Raw genomic sequence first — 26,678 nt, 5'->3', positions numbered from 1 at the left:
ACTTTTTTCAATTTTACCCCCGTGGGATATATATTCTACCCACACACATTTGGAACTCTCCTGGGGTACCCTCACACATATTATTCCCTCAGTTAGTGGATATTTTCACAAAAAAGTGAAATTTTAAAAAAATCCAGAAAATTGGCTGAAAAAGACTAAATATCAAGGACTCATTGGGTGAATCGCTCTGGAACTGAAATAAGAACGCTCACTGACATTTCCCCTATCTGAAAGTCTGATAAACGCCGGAAAAATGACTAAGTCCAAGAAAAAAATGTTTTCAACTTTTTTCAATTTTACCCCCGTGGAATATATATTCTACCCACACACATTCGAAACTCTCCTGGGGAAGCCTCACACATATTATTCCTTCATTTAGTGGATATTTTCACAAAAAAGTGAAATTTTCAAAAAATCCAGAAAATTGGCTGAAAACGACTAAATATCAAGGACTCATTGGGCGAATCGCTCTGGAACTGAAATCGGAACGCTCACTGACATTTCCCCTATCTGAAAGTCTGATAAACGCCGGAAAAATGACTCAGTCCAAGAAAAAAAAAATTTCAACTTTTTTCAATTTTACCCCCGTGGGATATATATTCTACCCACACACATTTGGAACTCTCCTAGGGTACCCTCACACATATTATTCCCTCATTTAGTGGATATTTTCACAAAAAAGTGAAATTTTCAAAAATCCAAAGTATTGGCTGAAAACGACAAAATATCAAGGACTCATTGGGCGAATCGCTCTGGAACTGAAATCGGAAATCTCACTGACATTTACCCTATCTGAAAGTCTGATAAACGCCGGAAAAATGACTAAGTCCAAAAAAAAATTTTTTTCAACTTTTTTCAATTTTACCCCCGTGGGATATATATTCTACCCACACACATTTGGAACTCTCCTGGGGTACCCTCACACATCTTATTCCCTCATTTAGTGGATATTTTCACAAAAAAGTGAAATTTTCCAAAAATCCAGAAAATTGGCTGAAAACGACTAAATATCAAGGACTCATTGGGCGAATCACTCTGGAACTGAAATCGGAATGCTCACTGACATTTCCCCTATCTGAAAGTCTGATAAACGCCAGAAAAATGACTCAGTCCAAGAAAAAAAAATTTCAACTTTTTTCAATTTTACCCCCGTGGGATATATATTCTACCCACACACATTTGGAACTCTCCTGGGGTACCCTCACACATATTATTCCCTCATTTAGTGGATATTTTCACAAAAAAGTGAAATTTTCAAAAAATCCAGAAAATTGGCTGAAAACGACTAAATATCAAGGACTCATTGGGCGAATCGCTCTGGAACTGAAATCGGAATGCTCACTGACATTTCCCCTATCTGAAAGTCTGATAAACGCCGGAAAAATGACTCAGTCCAAGAAAAAAAAAAATTCAACTTTTTTCAATTTTACCCCCGTCGGATATATATTCTACCCACACACATTTGGAACTCTCCTGGGGTTCCCTCACACATATTATTCCCTCATTTAGTGGATATTTTCACAAAAAAGTGAAATTTTCAAAAATCCCAAAAATTGGCTGAAAATGACTAAATATCAAGGACTCATTGGGCGAATCGCTCTGGAACTGAAATCGGAACGCTCAATGACATTTCCCCTATCTGAAAGTCTGATAAACGCTGGAAAAATGACTTAGTCCAAGAAAAAAAATTTTTCAACTTTTTAAAATTTTAAACCCGTGGGATATATATTCTACCCACACACATTTGGAACTCTCCTGGGGTACCCTCACACATATTATTCCCTCATTTAGTGGATATTTTCACAAAAAAGTGAAATTTTCCAAAAATCCAGAAAATTGTCTGAAAACGACTAAATATCAAGGACTCATTGGGCGAATCGCTCTGGAACTGAAATCGGAACGCTCACTGACATTTGCCCTATCTGAAAGTCTGATAAACGCCGGAAAAATGACTAAGTCGAAGAAAAAAATGTTTTCAACTTATTTCAATTTTACCCCCGTGGGATATATATTCTACCCACACACATTTGGAACTCTCCTGGGATACCCTCACACATATTATTCCCTCATTTAGTGGATATTTTCACAAAAAAGTGAAATTTTCAAAAATCCAGAAAATTGGCTCAAAACGACTAAATATCAAGGACTCATTGGGCGAATCGCTCTGGAACTGAAATCGGAACGCTCACTGACATTTGCCCTATCTGAAAGTCTGATAAATGCCGGAAAAATGACTAAGTCCAAAGAAAATTTTTTTTCAACTTTTTTCAATTTTACCCCCGTGGGATATATATTCTACCCACACACATTTGGAACTCTCCTGGGGTACCCTCACACATATTATTCCCTCATTTAGTGGATATTTTCACAAAAAAGTGAAATTTTCCAAAAATCCAGAAAATTGTCTGAAAACGACTAAATATCAAGGACTCATTGGGCGAATCGCTCTGGAACTGAAATCGGAACGCTCACTGACATTTCCCCTATCTGAAAGTCTGATAAACGCCGGAAAAATGACTAAGTCCAAGAAAAAAGTGTTTTCAACTTTTTTCAATTTTACCCCTGTGGGATATATATTCTACCCACACACATTTGGAACTCTCCTGGGGTACCCTCGCACATATTATTCCCTCATTTCGTGGATATTTTCACAAAAAAGTGAAATTTTCAAAAAATCCAGAAAATTGGCTGAAAAAGACTAAATATCAAGGACTCATTGGGCGAATCACTCTGGAACTGAAATCGGAATGCTCACTGACATTTCCCCTATCTGAAAGTGTGATAAACGCCGGAAAAATGACTCAGTCCAAGAAAAAAAAAATTTCAACTTTTTTCAATTTTACCCCCGTGGGATATATATTCTACCCACACACATTTGGAACTCTCCTGGGGTACCCTCACACATCTTATTCCCTCATTTAGTGGATATTTTCACAAAAAAGTGAAATTTTCCAAAAATCCAGAAAATTGGCTGAAAACGACTAAATATCAAGGACTCATTGGGCGAATCACTCTGGAACTGAAATCGGAATGCTCACTGACATTTCCCCTATCTGAAAGTCTGATAAACGCCAGAAAAATGACTCAGTCCAAGAAAAAAAAAATTTCAACTTTTTTCAATTTTACCCCCGTGGGATATATATTCTACCCACACACATTTGGAACTCTCCTGGGGTACCCTCACACATATTATTCCCTCATTTAGTGGATATTTTCACAAAAAAGTGAAATTTTCAAAAAATCCAGAAAATTGGCTGAAAACGACTAAATATCAAGGACTCATTGGGCGAATCGCTCTGGAACTGAAATCGGAATGCTCACTGACATTTCCCCTATCTGAAAGTCTGATAAACGCCGGAAAAATGACTCAGTCCAAGAAAAAAAAAAATTCAACTTTTTTCAATTTTACCCCCGTCGGATATATATTCTACCCACACACATTTGGAACTCTCCTGGGGTTCCCTCACACATATTATTCCCTCATTTAGTGGATATTTTCACAAAAAAGTGAAATTTTCAAAAATCCCAAAAATTGGCTGAAAATGACTAAATATCAAGGACTCATTGGGCGAATCGCTCTGGAACTGAAATCGGAACGCTCAATGACATTTCCCCTATCTGAAAGTCTGATAAACGCTGGAAAAATGACTTAGTCCAAGAAAAAAAATTTTTCAACTTTTTAAAATTTTAAACCCGTGGGATATATATTCTACCCACACACATTTGGAACTCTCCTGGGGTACCCTCACACATATTATTCCCTCATTTAGTGGATATTTTCACAAAAAAGTGAAATTTTCCAAAAATCCAGAAAATTGTCTGAAAACGACTAAATATCAAGGACTCATTGGGCGAATCGCTCTGGAACTGAAATCGGAACGCTCACTGACATTTGCCCTATCTGAAAGTCTGATAAACGCCGGAAAAATGACTAAGTCGAAGAAAAAAATGTTTTCAACTTATTTCAATTTTACCCCCGTGGGATATATATTCTACCCACACACATTTGGAACTCTCCTGGGATACCCTCACACATATTATTCCCTCATTTAGTGGATATTTTCACAAAAAAGTGAAATTTTCAAAAATCCAGAAAATTGGCTCAAAACGACTAAATATCAAGGACTCATTGGGCGAATCGCTCTGGAACTGAAATCGGAACGCTCACTGACATTTGCCCTATCTGAAAGTCTGATAAATGCCGGAAAAATGACTAAGTCCAAAGAAAATTTTTTTTCAACTTTTTTCAATTTTACCCCCGTGGGATATATATTCTACCCACACACATTTGGAACTCTCCTGGGGTACCCTCACACATATTATTCCCTCATTTAGTGGATATTTTCACAAAAAAGTGAAATTTTCCAAAAATCCAGAAAATTGTCTGAAAACGACTAAATATCAAGGACTCATTGGGCGAATCGCTCTGGAACTGAAATCGGAACGCTCACTGACATTTCCCCTATCTGAAAGTCTGATAAACGCCGGAAAAATGACTAAGTCCAAGAAAAAAGTGTTTTCAACTTTTTTCAATTTTACCCCTGTGGGATATATATTCTACCCACACACATTTGGAACTCTCCTGGGGTACCCTCACACATATTATTCCCTCATTTCGTGGATATTTTCACAAAAAAGTGAAATTTTCAAAAAATCCAGAAAATTGGCTGAAAAAGACTAAATATCAAGGACTCATTGGGCGAATCACTCTGGAACTGAAATCGGAATGCTCACTGACATTTCCCCTATCTGAAAGTGTGATAAACGCCGGAAAAATGACTCAGTCCAAGAAAAAAAAAATTTCAACTTTTTTCAATTTTACCCCCGTGGGATATATATTCTACCCACACACATTTGGAACTCTCCTGGGGTACCCTCACACATATTATTCCCTCATTTAGTGGATATTTTCACAAAAAAGTGAAATTTTCAAAAAATCCAGAAAATTGGCTGAAAACGACTAAATATCAAGGACTCATTGGGCGAATCGCTCTGGAACTGAAATCGGAATGCTCACTGACATTTCCCCTATCTGAAAGTCTGATAAACGCCGGAAAAATGACTAAGTCCAAGAAAAAAGTGTTTTCAACTTTTTTCAATTTTACCCTCGTGGGATATATATTCTACCCACTCACATTTGGAACTCTCCTGGGGTACCCTCACACATATTATTCCCTCATTTAGTGGATATTTTCACAAAAAAGTGAAATTTTGCAAAAATCCAGAAAATTGGCTGAAAACGACTAAATATCAAGGAATCATTGGGCGAATCGCTCTGGAACTGAAATCGGAATGCTCACTGACATTTCCCCTATCTGAAAGTCTGATAAACGCCGGAAAAATGACTAAGTCCAAGAAAAAAGTGTTTTCAACTTTTTTCAATTTTACCCCTGTGGGATATATATTCTACCCACACACATTTGGAACTCTCCTGGGGTACCCTCACACATATTATTCCCTCATTTCGTGGATATTTTCACAAAAAAGTGAAATTTTCAAAAAATCCAGAAAATTGGCTGAAAAAGACTAAATATCAAGGACTCATTGGGCGAATCACTCTGGAACTGAAATCGGAATGCTCACTGACATTTCCCCTATCTGAAAGTGTGATAAACGCCGGAAAAATGACTCAGTCCAAGAAAAAAAAAATTTCAACTTTTTTCAATTTTACCCCCGTGGGATATATATTCTACCCACACACATTTGGAACTCTCCTGGGGTACCCTCACACATATTATTCCCTCATTTAGTGGATATTTTCACAAAAAAGTGAAATTTTCAAAAAATCCAGAAAATTGGCTGAAAACGACTAAATATCAAGGACTCATTGGGCGAATCGCTCTGGAACTGAAATCGGAATGCTCACTGACATTTCCCCTATCTGAAAGTCTGATAAACGCCGGAAAAATGACTAAGTCCAAGAAAAAAGTGTTTTCAACTTTTTTCAATTTTACCCTCGTGGGATATATATTCTACCCACTCACATTTGGAACTCTCCTGGGGTACCCTCACACATATTATTCCCTCATTTAGTGGATATTTTCACAAAAAAGTGAAATTTTGCAAAAATCCAGAAAATTGGCTGAAAACGACTAAATATCAAGGAATCATTGGGCGAATCGCTCTGGAACTGAAATCGGAATGCTCACTGACATTTCCCCTATCTGAAAGTCTGATAAACGCCGGAAAAATGACTAAGTCAAAGAAAAAAGTGTTTTCAACTTTTTTCAATTTTACCCCCGTGGGATATATATTCTACCCACTCACATTTGGAACTCTCCTGGGGTACCCTCACACATATTATTCCCTCATTTAGTGGATATTTTCACAAAAAAGTGAAATTTTCAAAAATCCAGAAAATTGGCTGAAAACGACTAAATATCAAGGACTCATTGGGCGAAACGCTCTGGAACTGAAATCGGAATGCTCACTGACATTTGCCCTATCTGAAAGTCTGATAAACGCCGGAAAAATGACTAAGTCCAAAGAAAATTTTTTTTCAACTTTTTTCAATTTTACCCCCGTGGGATATATATTCTACCCACACACATTTGAAACTCTCCTGGGGTACCCTCACACATATTATTCCCTCATTTAGTGGATATTTTCACAAAAGAGTGAAATTTTCCAAAAATCCAGAAAATTGGCTGAAAACGACTAAATATCAAGGACTCATTGGGCGAATTGCTCTTTAACTGAAATCGGAACGCTCACTGACATTTCCCCTATCTGAAAGTCTGATAAACGACGGAAAAATGACTAAGTCCAAAAAAAAAAATTTTTCAACTTTTTTCAATTTTACCCCTGTGGGATATATATTCTACCCACACACATTTGGAACTCTCCTGGGGTACCCTCACACATATTATTCCCTCATTTAGTGGATATTTTCACAAAAAAGTGAAATTTTCAAAAAATCCAGAAAATTTTCTGAAAACGACTAAATATCAAGGACTCATTGGGCGAATCGCTCTGGAACTGAAATCGGAATGCTCACTGACATTTCCCCTATCTGAAAGTCTGATAAACGCCGGAAAAATGACTCAGTCCAAGAAAAAAAAAAATTCAACTTTTTTCAATTTTACCCCCGTCGGATATATATTCTACCCACACACATTTGGAACTCTCCTGGGGTTCCCTCACACATATTATTCCCTCATTTAGTGGATATTTTCACAAAAAAGTGAAATTTTCAAAAATCCCAAAAATTGGCTGAAAATGACTAAATATCAAGGACTCATTGGGCGAATCGCTCTGGAACTGAAATCGGAACGCTCAATGACATTTCCCCTATCTGAAAGTCTGATAAACGCTGGAAAAATGACTTAGTCCAAGAAAAAAAATTTTTCAACTTTTTAAAATTTTAAACCCGTGGGATATATATTCTACCCACACACATTTGGAACTCTCCTGGGGTACCCTCACACATATTATTCCCTCATTTAGTGGATATTTTCACAAAAAAGTGAAATTTTCCAAAAATCCAGAAAATTGTCTGAAAACTACTAAATATCAAGGACTCATTGGGCGAATCGCTCTGGAACTGAAATCGGAACGCTCACTGACATTTGCCCTATCTGAAAGTCTGATAAACGCCGGAAAAATGACTAAGTCGAAGAAAAAAATGTTTTCAACTTATTTCAATTTTACCCCCGTGGGATATATATTCTACCCACACACATTTGGAACTCTCCTGGGATACCCTCACACATATTATTCCCTCATTTAGTGGATATTTTCACAAAAAAGTGAAATTTTCAAAAATCCAGAAAATTGGCTCAAAACGACTAAATATCAAGGACTCATTGGGCGAATCGCTCTGGAACTGAAATCGGAACGCTCACTGACATTTGCCCTATCTGAAAGTCTGATAAATGCCGGAAAAATGACTAAGTCCAAAGAAAATTTTTTTTCAACTTTTTTCAATTTTACCCCCGTGGGATATATATTCTACCCACACACATTTGGAACTCTCCTGGGGTACCCTCACACATATTATTCCCTCATTTAGTGGATATTTTCACAAAAAAGTGAAATTTTCCAAAAATCCAGAAAATTGTCTGAAAACGACTAAATATCAAGGACTCATTGGGCGAATCGCTCTGGAACTGAAATCGGAACGCTCACTGACATTTCCCCTATCTGAAAGTCTGATAAACGCCGGAAAAATGACTAAGTCCAAGAAAAAAGTGTTTTCAACTTTTTTCAATTTTACTCCTGTGGGATATATATTCTACCCACACACATTTGGAACTCTCCTGGGGTACCCTCACACATATTATTCCCTCATTTCGTGGATATTTTCACAAAAAAGTGAAATTTTCAAAAAATCCAGAAAATTGGCTGAAAAAGACTAAATATCAAGGACTCATTGGGCGAATCACTCTGGAACTGAAATCGGAATGCTCACTGACATTTCCCCTATCTGAAAGTGTGATAAACGCCGGAAAAATGACTCAGTCCAAGAAAAAAAAAATTTCAACTTTTTTCAATTTTACCCCCGTGGGATATATATTCTACCCACACACATTTGGAACTCTCCTGGGGTACCCTCACACATCTTATTCCCTCATTTAGTGGATATTTTCACAAAAAAGTGAAATTTTCCAAAAATCCAGAAAATTGGCTGAAAACGACTAAATATCAAGGACTCATTGGGCGAATCACTCTGGAACTGAAATCGGAATGCTCACTGACATTTCCCCTATCTGAAAGTCTGATAAACGCCAGAAAAATGACTCAGTCCAAGAAAAAAAAAATTTCAACTTTTTTCAATTTTACCCCCGTGGGATATATATTCTACCCACACACATTTGGAACTCTCCTGGGGTACCCTCACACATATTATTCCCTCATTTAGTGGATATTTTCACAAAAAAGTGAAATTTTCAAAAAATCCAGAAAATTGGCTGAAAACGACTAAATATCAAGGACTCATTGGGCGAATCGCTCTGGAACTGAAATCGGAATGCTCACTGACATTTCCCCTATCTGAAAGTCTGATAAACGCCGGAAAAATGACTCAGTCCAAGAAAAAAAAAAATTCAACTTTTTTCAATTTTACCCCCGTCGGATATATATTCTACCCACACACATTTGGAACTCTCCTGGGGTTCCCTCACACATATTATTCCCTCATTTAGTGGATATTTTCACAAAAAAGTGAAATTTTCAAAAATCCCAAAAATTGGCTGAAAATGACTAAATATCAAGGACTCATTGGGCGAATCGCTCTGGAACTGAAATCGGAACGCTCAATGACATTTCCCCTATCTGAAAGTCTGATAAACGCTGGAAAAATGACTTAGTCCAAGAAAAAAAATTTTTCAACTTTTTAAAATTTTAAACCCGTGGGATATATATTCTACCCACACACATTTGGAACTCTCCTGGGGTACCCTCACACATATTATTCCCTCATTTAGTGGATATTTTCACAAAAAAGTGAAATTTTCCAAAAATCCAGAAAATTGTCTGAAAACGACTAAATATCAAGGACTCATTGGGCGAATCGCTCTGGAACTGAAATCGGAACGCTCACTGACATTTGCCCTATCTGAAAGTCTGATAAACGCCGGAAAAATGACTAAGTCGAAGAAAAAAATGTTTTCAACTTATTTCAATTTTACCCCCGTGGGATATATATTCTACCCACACACATTTGGAACTCTCCTGGGATACCCTCACACATATTATTCCCTCATTTAGTGGATATTTTCACAAAAAAGTGAAATTTTCAAAAATCCAGAAAATTGGCTCAAAACGACTAAATATCAAGGACTCATTGGGCGAATCGCTCTGGAACTGAAATCGGAACGCTCACTGACATTTGCCCTATCTGAAAGTCTGATAAATGCCGGAAAAATGACTAAGTCCAAAGAAAATTTTTTTTCAACTTTTTTCAATTTTACCCCCGTGGGATATATATTCTACCCACACACATTTGGAACTCTCCTGGGGTACCCTCACACATATTATTCCCTCATTTAGTGGATATTTTCACAAAAAAGTGAAATTTTCCAAAAATCCAGAAAATTGTCTGAAAACGACTAAATATCAAAGACTCATTGGGCGAATCGCTCTGGAACTGAAATCGGAACGCTCACTGACATTTCCCCTATCTGAAAGTCTGATAAACGCCGGAAAAATGACTAAGTCCAAGAAAAAAGTGTTTTCAACTTTTTTCAATTTTACCCCTGTGGGATATATATTCTACCCACACACATTTGGAACTCTCCTGGGGTACCCTCACACATATTATTCCCTCATTTCGTGGATATTTTCACAAAAAAGTGAAATTTTCAAAAAATCCAGAAAATTGGCTGAAAAAGACTAAATATCAAGGACTCATTGGGCGAATCACTCTGGAACTGAAATCGGAATGCTCACTGACATTTCCCCTATCTGAAAGTGTGATAAACGCCGGAAAAATGACTCAGTCCAAGAAAAAAAAAATTTCAACTTTTTTCAATTTTACCCCCGTGGGATATATATTCTACCCACACACATTTGGAACTCTCCTGGGGTACCCTCACACATATTATTCCCTCATTTAGTGGATATTTTCACAAAAAAGTGAAATTTTCAAAAAATCCAGAAAATTGGCTGAAAACGACTAAATATCAAGGACTCATTGGGCGAATCGCTCTGGAACTGAAATCGGAATGCTCACTGACATTTCCCCTATCTGAAAGTCTGATAAACGCCGGAAAAATGACTAAGTCCAAGAAAAAAGTGTTTTCAACTTTTTTCAATTTTACCCTCGTGGGATATATATTCTACCCACTCACATTTGGAACTCTCCTGGGGTACCCTCACACATATTATTCCCTCATTTAGTGGATATTTTCACAAAAAAGTGAAATTTTGCAAAAATCCAGAAAATTGGCTGAAAACGACTAAATATCAAGGAATCATTGGGCGAATCGCTCTGGAACTGAAATCGGAATGCTCACTGACATTTCCCCTATCTGAAAGTCTGATAAACGCCGGAAAAATGACTAAGTCAAAGAAAAAAGTGTTTTCAACTTTTTTCAATTTTACCCCCGTGGGATATATATTCTACCCACTCACATTTGGAACTCTCCTGGGGTACCCTCACACATATTATTCCCTCATTTAGTGGATATTTTCACAAAAAAGTGAAATTTTCAAAAATCCAGAAAATTGGCTGAAAACGACTAAATATCAAGGACTCATTGGGCGAAACGCTCTGGAACTGAAATCGGAATGCTCACTGACATTTGCCCTATCTGAAAGTCTGATAAACGCCGGAAAAATGACTAAGTCCAAAGAAAATTTTTTTTCAACTTTTTTCAATTTTACCCCCGTGGGATATATATTCTACCCACACACATTTGAAACTCTCCTGGGGTACCCTCACACATATTATTCCCTCATTTAGTGGATATTTTCACAAAAGAGTGAAATTTTCCAAAAATCCAGAAAATTGGCTGAAAACGACTAAATATCAAGGACTCATTGGGCGAATTGCTCTTTAACTGAAATCGGAACGCTCACTGACATTTCCCCTATCTGAAAGTCTGATAAACGACGGAAAAATGACTAAGTCCAAAAAAAAAAATTTTTCAACTTTTTTCAATTTTACCCCTGTGGGATATATATTCTACCCACACACATTTGGAACTCTCCTGGGGTACCCTCACACATATTATTCCCTCATTTAGTGGATATTTTCACAAAAAAGTGAAATTTTCAAAAAATCCAGAAAATTTTCTGAAAACGACTAAATATCAAGGACTCATTGGGCGAATCGCTCTGGAACTGAAATCGGAATGCTCACTGACATTTCCCCTATCTGAAAGTCTGATAAACGCCGGAAAAATGACTCAGTCCAAGAAAAAAAAAAATTCAACTTTTTTCAATTTTACCCCCGTCGGATATATATTCTACCCACACACATTTGGAACTCTCCTGGGGTTCCCTCACACATATTATTCCCTCATTTAGTGGATATTTTCACAAAAAAGTGAAATTTTCAAAAATCCCAAAAATTGGCTGAAAATGACTAAATATCAAGGACTCATTGGGCGAATCGCTCTGGAACTGAAATCGGAACGCTCAATGACATTTCCCCTATCTGAAAGTCTGATAAACGCTGGAAAAATGACTTAGTCCAAGAAAAAAAATTTTTCAACTTTTTAAAATTTTAAACCCGTGGGATATATATTCTACCCACACACATTTGGAACTCTCCTGGGGTACCCTCACACATATTATTCCCTCATTTAGTGGATATTTTCACAAAAAAGTGAAATTTTCCAAAAATCCAGAAAATTGTCTGAAAACGACTAAATATCAAGGACTCATTGGGCGAATCGCTCTGGAACTGAAATCGGAACGCTCACTGACATTTGCCCTATCTGAAAGTCTGATAAACGCCGGAAAAATGACTAAGTCGAAGAAAAAAATGTTTTCAACTTATTTCAATTTTACCCCCGTGGGATATATATTCTACCCACACACATTTGGAACTCTCCTGGGATACCCTCACACATATTATTCCCTCATTTAGTGGATATTTTCACAAAAAAGTGAAATTTTCAAAAATCCAGAAAATTGGCTCAAAACGACTAAATATCAAGGACTCATTGGGCGAATCGCTCTGGAACTGAAATCGGAACGCTCACTGACATTTGCCCTATCTGAAAGTCTGATAAATGCCGGAAAAATGACTAAGTCCAAAGAAAATTTTTTTTCAACTTTTTTCAATTTTACCCCCGTGGGATATATATTCTACCCACACACATTTGGAACTCTCCTGGGGTACCCTCACACATATTATTCCCTCATTTAGTGGATATTTTCACAAAAAAGTGAAATTTTCCAAAAATCCAGAAAATTGTCTGAAAACGACTAAATATCAAGGACTCATTGGGCGAATCGCTCTGGAACTGAAATCGGAACGCTCACTGACATTTCCCCTATCTGAAAGTCTGATAAACGCCGGAAAAATGACTAAGTCCAAGAAAAAAGTGTTTTCAACTTTTTTCAATTTTACCCCTGTGGGATATATATTCTACCCACACACATTTGGAACTCTCCTGGGGTACCCTCACACATATTATTCCCTCATTTCGTGGATATTTTCACAAAAAAGTGAAATTTTCAAAAAATCCAGAAAATTGGCTGAAAAAGACTAAATATCAAGGACTCATTGGGCGAATCACTCTGGAACTGAAATCGGAATGCTCACTGACATTTCCCCTATCTGAAAGTGTGATAAACGCCGGAAAAATGACTCAGTCCAAGAAAAAAAAAATTTCAACTTTTTTCAATTTTACCCCCGTGGGATATATATTCTACCCACACACATTTGGAACTCTCCTGGGGTACCCTCACACATCTTATTCCCTCATTTAGTGGATATTTTCACAAAAAAGTGAAATTTTCCAAAAATCCAGAAAATTGGCTGAAAACGACTAAATATCAAGGACTCATTGGGCGAATCACTCTGGAACTGAAATCGGAATGCTCACTGACATTTCCCCTATCTGAAAGTCTGATAAACGCCAGAAAAATGACTCAGTCCAAGAAAAAAAAAATTTCAACTTTTTTCAATTTTACCCCCGTGGGATATATATTCTACCCACACACATTTGGAACTCTCCTGGGGTACCCTCACACATATTATTCCCTCATTTAGTGGATATTTTCACAAAAAAGTGAAATTTTCAAAAAATCCAGAAAATTGGCTGAAAACGACTAAATATCAAGGACTCATTGGGCGAATCGCTCTGGAACTGAAATCGGAATGCTCACTGACATTTCCCCTATCTGAAAGTCTGATAAACGCCGGAAAAATGACTCAGTCCAAGAAAAAAAAAAATTCAACTTTTTTCAATTTTACCCCCGTCGGATATATATTCTACCCACACACATTTGGAACTCTCCTGGGGTTCCCTCACACATATTATTCCCTCATTTAGTGGATATTTTCACAAAAAAGTGAAATTTTCAAAAATCCCAAAAATTGGCTGAAAATGACTAAATATCAAGGACTCATTGGGCGAATCGCTCTGGAACTGAAATCGGAACGCTCAATGACATTTCCCCTATCTGAAAGTCTGATAAACGCTGGAAAAATGACTTAGTCCAAGAAAAAAATTTTTTCAACTTTTTAAAATTTTAAACCCGTGGGATATATATTCTACCCACACACATTTGGAACTCTCCTGGGGTACCCTCACACATATTATTCCCTCATTTAGTGGATATTTTCACAAAAAAGTGAAATTTTCCAAAAATCCAGAAAATTGTCTGAAAACGACTAAATATCAAGGACTCATTGGGCGAATCGCTCTGGAACTGAAATCGGAACGCTCACTGACATTTGCCCTATCTGAAAGTCTGATAAACGCCGGAAAAATGACTAAGTCGAAGAAAAAAATGTTTTCAACTTATTTCAATTTTACCCCCGTGGGATATATATTCTACCCACACACATTTGGAACTCTCCTGGGATACCCTCACACATATTATTCCCTCATTTAGTGGATATTTTCACAAAAAAGTGAAATTTTCAAAAATCCAGAAAATTGGCTCAAAACGACTAAATATCAAGGACTCATTGGGCGAATCGCTCTGGAACTGAAATCGGAACGCTCACTGACATTTGCCCTATCTGAAAGTCTGATAAATGCCGGAAAAATGACTAAGTCCAAAGAAAATTTTTTTTCAACTTTTTTCAATTTTACCCCCGTGGGATATATATTCTACCCACACACATTTGGAACTCTCCTGGGGTACCCTCACACATATTATTCCCTCATTTAGTGGATATTTTCACAAAAAAGTGAAATTTTCCAAAAATCCAGAAAATTGTCTGAAAACGACTAAATATCAAGGACTCATTGGGCGAATCGCTCTGGAACTGAAATCGGAACGCTCACTGACATTTCCCCTATCTGAAAGTCTGATAAACGCCGGAAAAATGACTAAGTCCAAGAAAAAAGTGTTTTCAACTTTTTTCAATTTTACCCCTGTGGGATATATATTCTACCCACACACATTTGGAACTCTCCTGGGGTACCCTCACACATATTATTCCCTCATTTCGTGGATATTTTCACAAAAAAGTGAAATTTTCAAAAAATCCAGAAAATTGGCTGAAAAAGACTAAATATCAAGGACTCATTGGGCGAATCACTCTGGAACTGAAATCGGAATGCTCACTGACATTTCCCCTATCTGAAAGTGTGATAAACGCCGGAAAAATGACTCAGTCCAAGAAAAAAAAAATTTCAACTTTTTTCAATTTTACCCCCGTGGGATATATATTCTACCCACACACATTTGGAACTCTCCTGGGGTACCCTCACACATATTATTCCCTCATTTAGTGGATATTTTCACAAAAAAGTGAAATTTTCAAAAAATCCAGAAAATTGGCTGAAAACGACTAAATATCAAGGACTCATTGGGCGAATCGCTCTGGAACTGAAATCGGAATGCTCACTGACATTTCCCCTATCTGAAAGTCTGATAAACGCCGGAAAAATGACTAAGTCCAAGAAAAAAGTGTTTTCAACTTTTTTCAATTTTACCCTCGTGGGATATATATTCTACCCACTCACATTTGGAACTCTCCTGGGGTACCCTCACACATATTATTCCCTCATTTAGTGGATATTTTCACAAAAAAGTGAAATTTTGCAAAAATCCAGAAAATTGGCTGAAAACGACTAAATATCAAGGAATCATTGGGCGAATCGCTCTGGAACTGAAATCGGAATGCTCACTGACATTTCCCCTATCTGAAAGTCTGATAAACGCCGGAAAAATGACTAAGTCAAAGAAAAAAGTGTTTTCAACTTTTTTCAATTTTACCCCCGTGGGATATATATTCTACCCACTCACATTTGGAACTCTCCTGGGGTACCCTCACACATATTATTCCCTCATTTAGTGGATATTTTCACAAAAAAGTGAAATTTTCAAAAATCCAGAAAATTGGCTGAAAACGACTAAATATCAAGGACTCATTGGGCGAAACGCTCTGGAACTGAAATCGGAATGCTCACTGACATTTGCCCTATCTGAAAGTCTGATAAACGCCGGAAAAATGACTAAGTCCAAAGAAAATTTTTTTTCAACTTTTTTCAATTTTACCCCCGTGGGATATATATTCTACCCACACACATTTGAAACTCTCCTGGGGTACCCTCACACATATTATTCCCTCATTTAGTGGATATTTTCACAAAAGAGTGAAATTTTCCAAAAATCCAGAAAATTGGCTGAAAACGACTAAATATCAAGGACTCATTGGGCGAATTGCTCTTTAACTGAAATCGGAACGCTCACTGACATTTCCCCTATCTGAAAGTCTGATAAACGACGGAAAAATGACTAAGTCCAAAAAAAAAAATTTTTCAACTTTTTTCAATTTTACCCCTGTGGGATATATATTCTACCCACACACATTTGGAACTCTCCTGGGGTACCCTCACACATATCATTCCCTCATTTAGTGGACATTTTCACAAAAAAAGTGAAATTTTCAAAAATCCAGAAAATTGGCTGAAAACGACTAAATATCAAGGACTCATTGGGCGAATCGCTCTGGAACTTAAATCGGAACGCTCACTGACATTTCCCCTATCTGAAAGTCTGATAAACGCCCGAAAAATGACTAAGTCCAAGGAAAATTTTTTTTCAACTTTTTTAAATTTTACCCCCGTGGGATATATATTCTACCCACACACATTTGGAACTCTCCTGGGGTACCTTCACACATATTATTCCCTCATTTAGTGGATATTTTCACAAAAAAGTGAAATTTTCAAAAATCCCAAAAATTGGCTGAAAACGACTAAATATCAAGGACTCATTGGGCGAATCGCTCTGGAACTGAAATCGGAATGCTCACTGACATTTCCCCTATCTGAAAGTCTGATAAACGGCGGAAAAATGACTAAGTCCAAAAAAAAATTTTTTTCAGCTTTTTTCAATTTTACCCCCGTGGGATAAATATTCTACCCACACACATTTGGAACTCTCCTGGGATACCATCACACATATTATTCTCTCATTTTGTAGATATTTTAACAAAAAAGTGAAATTTTCAAAAATCCAGAAAATTGGCTCAAAACGACTAAATATCAAGGACTCATTGGGCGAATCGCTCTGGAACTTAAATCGGAACGCTCACTGACGTTTGCCCTATCTGAAAGTCTGAAAAACGCCGGAAAAATGACTAAGTCTAAGAAAAAAGTGTTTTCAACTTTTTTCAATTTTACCCCCGTGGGATATATATTCTACCCACACACATTTGGAACTCTCCTGGGGTACCCTCACACATATTATTCCCTCATTTAGTGGATATTTTCACAAAAAAGTGAAATTTTCAAAAATCCAGAAAATTGGCTCAAAACGACTAAATATCAAGGACTCATTGGGCGAATCGCTCTGGAACTTAAATCGGAACGCTCACTGACGTTTGCCCTATCTGAAAGTCTGATAAACGCCGGAAAAATGACTAAGTCTAAGAAAAAAGTGTTTTCAACTTTTTTCAATTTTACCCCCGTGGGATATATATTCTACCCACACACATTTGGAACTCTCCTGGGGTACCCTCACACATATTATTCCCTCATTTAGTGGATATTTTCACAAAAAAGTGAAATTTTCAAAAATCCAGAAAATTGGCTCAAAACGACTAAATATCAAGGACTCATTGGGCGAATCGCTCTGGAACTGAAATCGGAACGCTCACTGACATTTGCCCTATCTGAAAGTCTGATAAATGCCGGAAAAATGACTAAGTCCAAAGGAAATTTTTTTTCAACTTTTTTCAATTTTACCCCCGTGGGATATATATTCTACCCACACACATTTGGAACTCTCCTGGGGTACCCTCACACATATTATTCCCTCATTTAGTGGATATTTTCACAAAAAAGTGAAATTTTCCAAAAATCCAGAAAATTGTCTGAAAACGACTAAATATCAAGGACTCATTGGGCGAATCGCTCTGGAACTGAAATCGGAATGCTCACTGACATTTCCCCTATCTGAAAGTCTGATAAACGCCGGAAAAATGACTAAGTCCAAAAAAAAAAATTTTTCAACTTTTTTCAATTTTACCCCCGTGGGATATATATTCTACCCACACACATTTGGAACTCTCCTGGGGTACCCTCACACATATTATTCCCTCATTTAGTGGATATTTTCACAAAAAAGTGAAATTTTCAAAAATCCAGAAAATTGGCTGAAAACGACTAAATATCAAGGACTCATTGGGCAAATCGCTCTGGAACTGAAATCGGAATGCTCACTGACATTTCCCCTATCTGAAAGTCTGATAAACGGCGGAAAAATGACTAAGTCCAAAAAAAAATTTTTTTCAGCTTTTTTCAATTTTACCCCCGTGGGATAAATATTCTACCCACACACATTTGGAACTCTCCTGGGATACCATCACACATATTATTCCCTCATTTTGTAGATATTTTAACAAAAAAGTGAAATTTTCAAAAATCCAGAAAATTGGCTCAAAACGACTAAATATCAAGGACTCATTGGGCGAATCGCTCTGGAACTTAAATCGGAACGCTCACTGACGTTTGCCCTATCTGAAAGTCTGATAAACGCCGGAAAAATGACTAAGTCTAAGAAAAAAGTGTTTTCAACTTTTTTCAATTTTACCCCCGTGGGATATATATTCTACCCACACACATTTGGAACTCTCCTGGGGTACCCTCACACATATTATTCCCTCATTTAGTGGATATTTTCACAAAAAAGTGAAATTTTCAAAAATCCAGAAAATTGGCTCAAAACGACTAAATATCAAGGACTCATTGGGCGAATCGCTCTGGAACTGAAATCGGAACGCTCACTGACATTTGCCCTATCTGAAAGTCTGATAAATGCCGGAAAAATGACTAAGTCCAAAGGAAATTTTTTTTCAACTTTTTTCAATTTTACCCCCGTGGGATATATATTCTACCCACACACATTTGGAACTCTCCTGGGGTACCCTCACACATATTATTCCCTCATTTAGTGGATATTTTCACAAAAAAGTGAAATTTTCCAAAAATCCAGAAAATTGTCTGAAAACGACTAAATATCAAGGACTCATTGGGCGAATCGCTCTGGAACTGAAATCGCAATGCTCACTGACATTTCCCCTATCTGAAAGTCTGATAAACGCCGGAAAAATGACTAAGTCCAAAAAAAAAAATTTTTCAACTTTTTTCAATTTTACCCCCGTGGGATATATATTCTACCCACACACATTTGGAACTCTCCTGGGGTACCCTCACACATATTATTCCCTCATTTAGTGGATATTTTCACAAAAAAGTGAAATTTTCAAAAATCCAGAAAATTGGCTGAAAACGACTAAATATCAAGGACTCATTGGGCGAAACGCTCTGGAACTGAAATCGGAATGCTCACTGACATTTGCCCTATCTGAAAGTCTGATAAACGCCGGAAAAATGACTAAGTCCAAAGAAAATTTTTTTTCAACTTTTTTCAATTTTACCCCCGTGGGATATATATTCTACCCACACACATTTGAAACTCTCCTGGGGTACCCTCACACATATTATTCCCTCATTTAGTGGATATTTTCACAAAAGAGTGAAATTTTCCAAAAATCCAGAAAATTGGCTGAAAACGACTAAATATCAAGGACTCATTGGGCGAATTGCTCTTTAACTGAAATCGGAACGCTCACTGACATTTCCCCTATCTGAAAGTCTGATAAACGACGGAAAAATGACTAAGTCCAAAAAAAAAAATTTTTCAACTTTTTTCAATTTTACCCCTGTGGGATATATATTCTACCCACACACATTTGGAACTCTCCTGGGGTACCCTCACACATATCATTCCCTCATTTAGTGGACATTTTCACAAAAAAAGTGAAATTTTCAAAAATCCAGAAAATTGGCTGAAAACGACTAAATATCAAGGACTCATTGGGCGAATCGCTCTGGAACTTAAATCGGAACGCTCACTGACATTTCCCCTATCTGAAAGTCTGATAAACGCCCGAAAAATGACTAAGTCCAAGGAAAATTTTTTTTCAACTTTTTTAAATTTTACCCCCGTGGGATATATATTCTACCCACACACATTTGGAACTCTCCTGGGGTACCTTCACACATATTATTCCCTCATTTAGTGGATATTTTCACAAAAAAGTGAAATTTTCAAAAATCCCAAAAATTGGCTGAAAACGACTAAATATCAAGGACTCATTGGGCGAATCGCTCTGGAACTGAAATCGGAATGCTCACTGACATTTCCCCTATCTGAAAGTCTGATAAACGGCGGAAAAATGACTAAGTCCAAAAAAAAATTTTTTTCAGCTTTTTTCAATTTTACCCCCGTGGGATAAATATTCTACCCACACACATTTGGAACTCTCCTGGGATACCATCACACATATTATTCTCTCATTTTGTAGATATTTTAACAAAAAAGTGAAATTTTCAAAAATCCAGAAAATTGGCTCAAAACGACTAAATATCAAGGACTCATTGGGCGAATCGCTCTGGAACTTAAATCGGAACGCTCACTGACGTTTGCCCTATCTGAAAGTCTGAAAAACGCCGGAAAAATGACTAAGTCTAAGAAAAAAGTGTTTTCAACTTTTTTCAATTTTACCCCCGTGGGATATATATTCTACCCACACACATTTGGAACTCTCCTGGGGTACCCTCACACATATTATTCCCTCATTTAGTGGATATTTTCACAAAAAAGTGAAATTTTCAAAAATCCAGAAAATTGGCTCAAAACGACTAAATATCAAGGACTCATTGGGCGAATCGCTCTGGAACTTAAATCGGAACGCTCACTGACGTTTGCCCTATCTGAAAGTCTGATAAACGCCGGAAAAATGACTAAGTCTAAGAAAAAAGTGTTTTCAACTTTTTTCAATTTTACCCCCGTGGGATATATATTCTACCCACACACATTTGGAACTCTCCTGGGGTACCCTCACACATATTATTCCCTCATTTAGTGGATATTTTCACAAAAAAGTGAAATTTTCAAAAATCCAGAAAATTGGCTCAAAACGACTAAATATCAAGGACTCATTGGGCGAATCGCTCTGGAACTGAAATCGGAACGCTCACTGACATTTGCCCTATCTGAAAGTCTGATAAATGCCGGAAAAATGACTAAGTCCAAAGGAAATTTTTTTTCAACTTTTTTCAATTTTACCCCCGTGGGATATATATTCTACCCACACACATTTGGAACTCTCCTGGGGTACCCTCACACATATTATTCCCTCATTTAGTGGATATTTTCACAAAAAAGTGAAATTTTCCAAAAATCCAGAAAATTGTCTGAAAACGACTAAATATCAAGGACTCATTGGGCGAATCGCTCTGGAACTGAAATCGGAATGCTCACTGACATTTCCCCTATCTGAAAGTCTGATAAACGCCGGAAAAATGACTAAGTCCAAAAAAAAAAATTTTTCAACTTTTTTCAATTTTACCCCCGTGGGATATATATTCTACCCACACACATTTGGAACTCTCCTGGGGTACCCTCACACATATTATTCCCTCATTTAGTGGATATTTTCACAAAAAAGTGAAATTTTCAAAAATCCAGAAAATTGGCTGAAAACGACTAAATATCAAGGACTCATTGGGCAAATCGCTCTGGAACTGAAATCGGAATGCTCACTGACATTTCCCCTATCTGAAAGTCTGATAAACGGCGGAAAAATGACTAAGTCCAAAAAAAAATTTTTTTCAGCTTTTTTCAATTTTACCCCCGTGGGATAAATATTCTACCCACACACATTTGGAACTCTCCTGGGATACCATCACACATATTATTCCCTCATTTTGTAGATATTTTAACAAAAAAGTGAAATTTTCAAAAATCCAGAAAATTGGCTCAAAACGACTAAATATCAAGGACTCATTGGGCGAATCGCTCTGGAACTTAAATCGGAACGCTCACTGACGTTTGCCCTATCTGAAAGTCTGATAAACGCCGGAAAAATGACTAAGTCTAAGAAAAAAGTGTTTTCAACTTTTTTCAATTTTACCCCCGTGGGATATATATTCTACCCACACACATTTGGAACTCTCCTGGGGTACCCTCACACATATTATTCCCTCATTTAGTGGATATTTTCACAAAAAAGTGAAATTTTCAAAAATCCAGAAAATTGGCTCAAAACGACTAAATATCAAGGACTCATTGGGCGAATCGCTCTGGAACTGAAATCGGAACGCTCACTGACATTTGCCCTATCTGAAAGTCTGATAAATGCCGGAAAAATGACTAAGTCCAAAGGAAATTTTTTTTCAACTTTTTTCAATTTTACCCCCGTGGGATATATATTCTACCCACACACATTTGGAACTCTCCTGGGGTACCCTCACACATATTATTCCCTCATTTAGTGGATATTTTCACAAAAAAGTGAAATTTTCCAAAAATCCAGAAAATTGTCTGAAAACGACTAAATATCAAGGACTCATTGGGCGAATCGCTCTGGAACTGAAATCGGAATGCTCACTGACATTTCCCCTATCTGAAAGTCTGATAAACGCCGGAAAAATGACTAAGTCCAAAAAAAAAAATTTTTCAACTTTTTTCAATTTTACCCCCGTGGGATATATATTCTACCCACACACATTTGGAACTCTCCTGGGGTACCCTCACACATATTATTCCCTCATTTAGTGGATATTTTCACAAAAAAGTGAAATTTTCAAAAATCCAGAAAATTGGCTGAAAACGACTAAATATCAAGGACTCATTGGGCAAATCGCTCTGGAACTGAAATCGGAATGCTCACTGACATTTCCCCTATCTGAAAGTCTGATAAACGGCGGAAAAATGACTAAGTCCAAAAAAAAATTTTTTTCAGCTTTTTTCAATTTTACCCCCGTGGGATAAATATTCTACCCACACACATTTGGAACTCTCCTGGGATACCATCACACATATTATTCCCTCATTTTGTAGATATTTTAACAAAAAAGTGAAATTTTCAAAAATCCAGAAAATTGGCTCAAAACGACTAAATATCAAGGACTCATTGGGCGAATCGCTCTGGAACTTAAATCGGAACGCTCACTGACGTTTGCCCTATCTGAAAGTCTGATAAACGCCGGAAAAATGACTAAGTCTAAGAAAAAAGTGTTTTCAACTTTTTTCAATTTTACCCCCGTGGGATATATATTCTACCCACACACATTTGGAACTCTCCTGGGGTACCCTCACACATATTATTCCCTCATTTAGTGGATATTTTCACAAAAAAGTGAAATTTTCAAAAATCCAGAAAATTGGCTCAAAACGACTAAATATCAAGGACTCATTGGGCGAATCGCTCTGGAACTGAAATCGGAACGCTCACTGACATTTGCCCTATCTGAAAGTCTGATAAATGCCGGAAAAATGACTAAGTCCAAAGAAAATTTTTTTTCAACTTTTTTCAATTTTACCCCCGTGGGATATATATTCTACCCACACACATTTGGAACTCTCCTGGGGTACCCTCACACATATTATTCCCTCATTTAGTGGATATTTTCACAAAAAAGTGAAATTTTCCAAAAATCCAGAAAATTGTCTGAAAACGACTAAATATCAAGGACTCATTGGGCGAATCGCTCTGGAACTGAAATCGGAACGCTCACTGACATTTCCCCTATCTGAAAGTCTGATAAACGCCGGAAAAATGACTAAGTCCAAGAAAAAAGTGTTTTCAACTTTTTTCAATTTTACCCCTGTGGGATATATATTCTACCCACACACATTTGGAACTCTCCTGGGGTACCCTCACACATATCATTCCCTCATTTAGTGGACATTTTCACAAAAAAAGTGAAATTTTCAAAAATCCAGAAAATTGTCTGAAAACGACTAAATATCAAGGACTCATTGGGCGAATCGCTCTGGAACTGAAATCGGAACGCTCACTCACATTTCCCCTATCTGAAAGTCTGATAAATGCCGGAAAAATGACTCAGTCCAAGAAAAAAAAAATTTCAACTTTTTTCAATTTTACCCCCGTGGGATATATATTCTACCCTCACACATTTGGAACTCTCCTGGGGTACCCTCACACATATTATTCCCTCATTTAGTGGATATTTTCACAAAAAAGTGAAATTTTCAAAAATCCAGAAAATTGGCTCAAAACGACTAAATATCAAGGACTCATTGGGCGAATCGCTCTGGAACTGAAATCGGAACGCTCACTGACATTTCCCCTATCTGAAAGTCTGATAAACGCCGGAAAAATGACTAAGTCCAAAAAAAAATTTTTTTCAACTTTTTTCAATTTTACCCCCGTGGGATATATATTCTACCCACACACATTTGGAACTCTCCTGGGGTACCCTCACACATATTATTCCCTCATTTCGTGGATATTTTCACAAAAAAGTGAAATTTTCAAAAAATCCAGAAAATTGGCTGAAAAAGACTAAATATCAAGGACTCATTGGGCGAATCGCTCTGGAACTGAAATCGGAATGCTCACTGACATTTCCCCTATCTGAAAGTCTGATAAACGCCGGAAAAATGACTAAGTCCAAAAAAAAAAATTTTTCAACTTTTTTCAATTTTACCCCCTTGGGATATATATTCTACCCACACACATTTGAACTCTCCTGGGGTACCCTCACACATATTATTCCCTCATTTAGTGGATATTTTCACAAAAAAGTGAAATTTTCAAAAATCCAGAAAATTGGCTGAAAACGACTAAATATCAAGGACTCATTGGGCGAATCGCTCTGGAACTGAAATCAGAATGCTCACTGACATTTCCCCTATCTGAAAGTCTGATAAACGGCGGAAAAATGACTAAGTCCAAAAAAAAATTTTTTTCAACTTTTTTCAATTTTACCCCCGTGGGATAAATATTCTACCCACACACATTTGGAACTCTCCTGGGATACCATCACACATATTATTCCCTCATTTTGTAGATATTTTCACAAAAAAGTGAAATTTTCAAAAATCCAGAAAATTGGCTCAAAACGACTAAATATCAAGGACTCATTGGGCGAATCGCTCTGGAACTTAAATCGGAACGCTCACTGACATTTGCCCTATCTGAAAGTCTGATAAACGCCGGAAAAATGACTAAGTCTAAGAAAAAAGTGTTTTCAACTTTTTTCAATTTTACCCCCGTGGGATATATATTCTACCCACTCACAATTGAAACTCTCCTGGGGTACCCTCACACATATTATTCCCTCATTTAGTGGATATTTTCACAAAAAAATTGAAATTTTCCAAAAATCCAGAAAATTGGCTGAAAACGACTAAATATCAAGGACTTATTGGGCGAATCGCTCTGGAACTGAAATCAGAATGCTTACTGAAATTTGCCCTATCTGTAAGTCTGCTAAACGCCGGAAAAATGACGAAGTCCAAAGAAAAATTTTTTTCAACTTTTTTCAATTTTACCCCCGTGAGATATATATTCTACCCACACACATTTGGAACTCTCCTGGGGTACCCTCACACATATTATTCCCTCATTTAGTGGATATTTTCACAAAAAAGTGAAATTTTCAAAAATCCAGAAAATTGGCTCAAAACGACTAAATATCAAGGACTCATTGGGCGAATCGCTCTGGAACTGAAATCGGAATGCTCACTGACATTTCCCCTATCTGAAAGTCTGATAAACGGCGGAAAAATGACTAAGTCCAAAAAAAAAATTTTTTCAACTTTTTTCAATTTTACCCCTGTGGGATATATATTCTACCCACACACATTTGGAACTCTCCTGGGGTACCCTCACACATATTATTCCCTCATTTAGTGGATATTTTCACAAAAAAGTAAAATTTTCAAAAATCCAGAAAATTGTCTGAAAACGTCTAAATATCAAGGACTCATTGGGCGAATCTCTCTGGAACTTAAATCGGAACGCACACTGACATTTGCCCTATCTGAAAGTCTGATAAACGCCGGAAAAATGACTAAGTCTAAGAAAAAAGTGTTTTCAACTTTTTTCAATTTTACCCCCGTGGGATATATATTCTACCCACACACATTTGGAACTCTCCTCATTTAGTGGATATTTTCACAAAAAAGTGAAATTTTCAAAAATCCAGAAAATTGGCTCAAAACGACTAAATATCAAGGACTCATTGGGCGAATCGCTCTGGAACTGAAATCGGAATGCTCACTGACATTTCCCCTATCTGAAAGTCTGATAAACGCCGGAAAAATGACTAAGTCCAAAAAAAAAAATTTTTCAACTTTTTTCAATTTTACCCCCTTGGGATATATATTCTACCCACACACATTTGAACTCTCCTGGGGTACCCTCACACATATTATTCCCTCATTTAGTGGATATTTTCACAAAAAAGTGAAATTTTCAAAAATACAAAATATTGGGTGAAAACGACTAAATATCAAGGACTCATTGGGCGAATCGCTCTGGAACTGAAATCGGAATGCTCTCTGACATTTCCCCTATCTGAAAGTCTGATAAACGCCGGAAAAATGACTAAGTCAAAAAAAAAAATTTTTTCAACTTTTTTCAATTTTACCCACTTGGTATATATATTCTACCCACTCACATTTGGAACTCTCCTGGGGTACCCTCACACATATTATTCCCTCATTTAGTGGATATTTTCACAAAAAAGTGAAATTTTCAAAAATCCAGAAAATTGTCT

The sequence above is a fragment of the Phyllobates terribilis genome, unplaced genomic scaffold (genome assembly GCF_046119375.1).
Source record: "Phyllobates terribilis strain yellow unplaced genomic scaffold, ASM4611937v1 Scaffold_2__4_contigs__length_985480577, whole genome shotgun sequence".
NCBI classification, from domain to species: Eukaryota; Metazoa; Chordata; class Amphibia; order Anura; family Dendrobatidae; genus Phyllobates; species Phyllobates terribilis.
Note: the sequence above shows the minus strand (reverse complement) of the source record.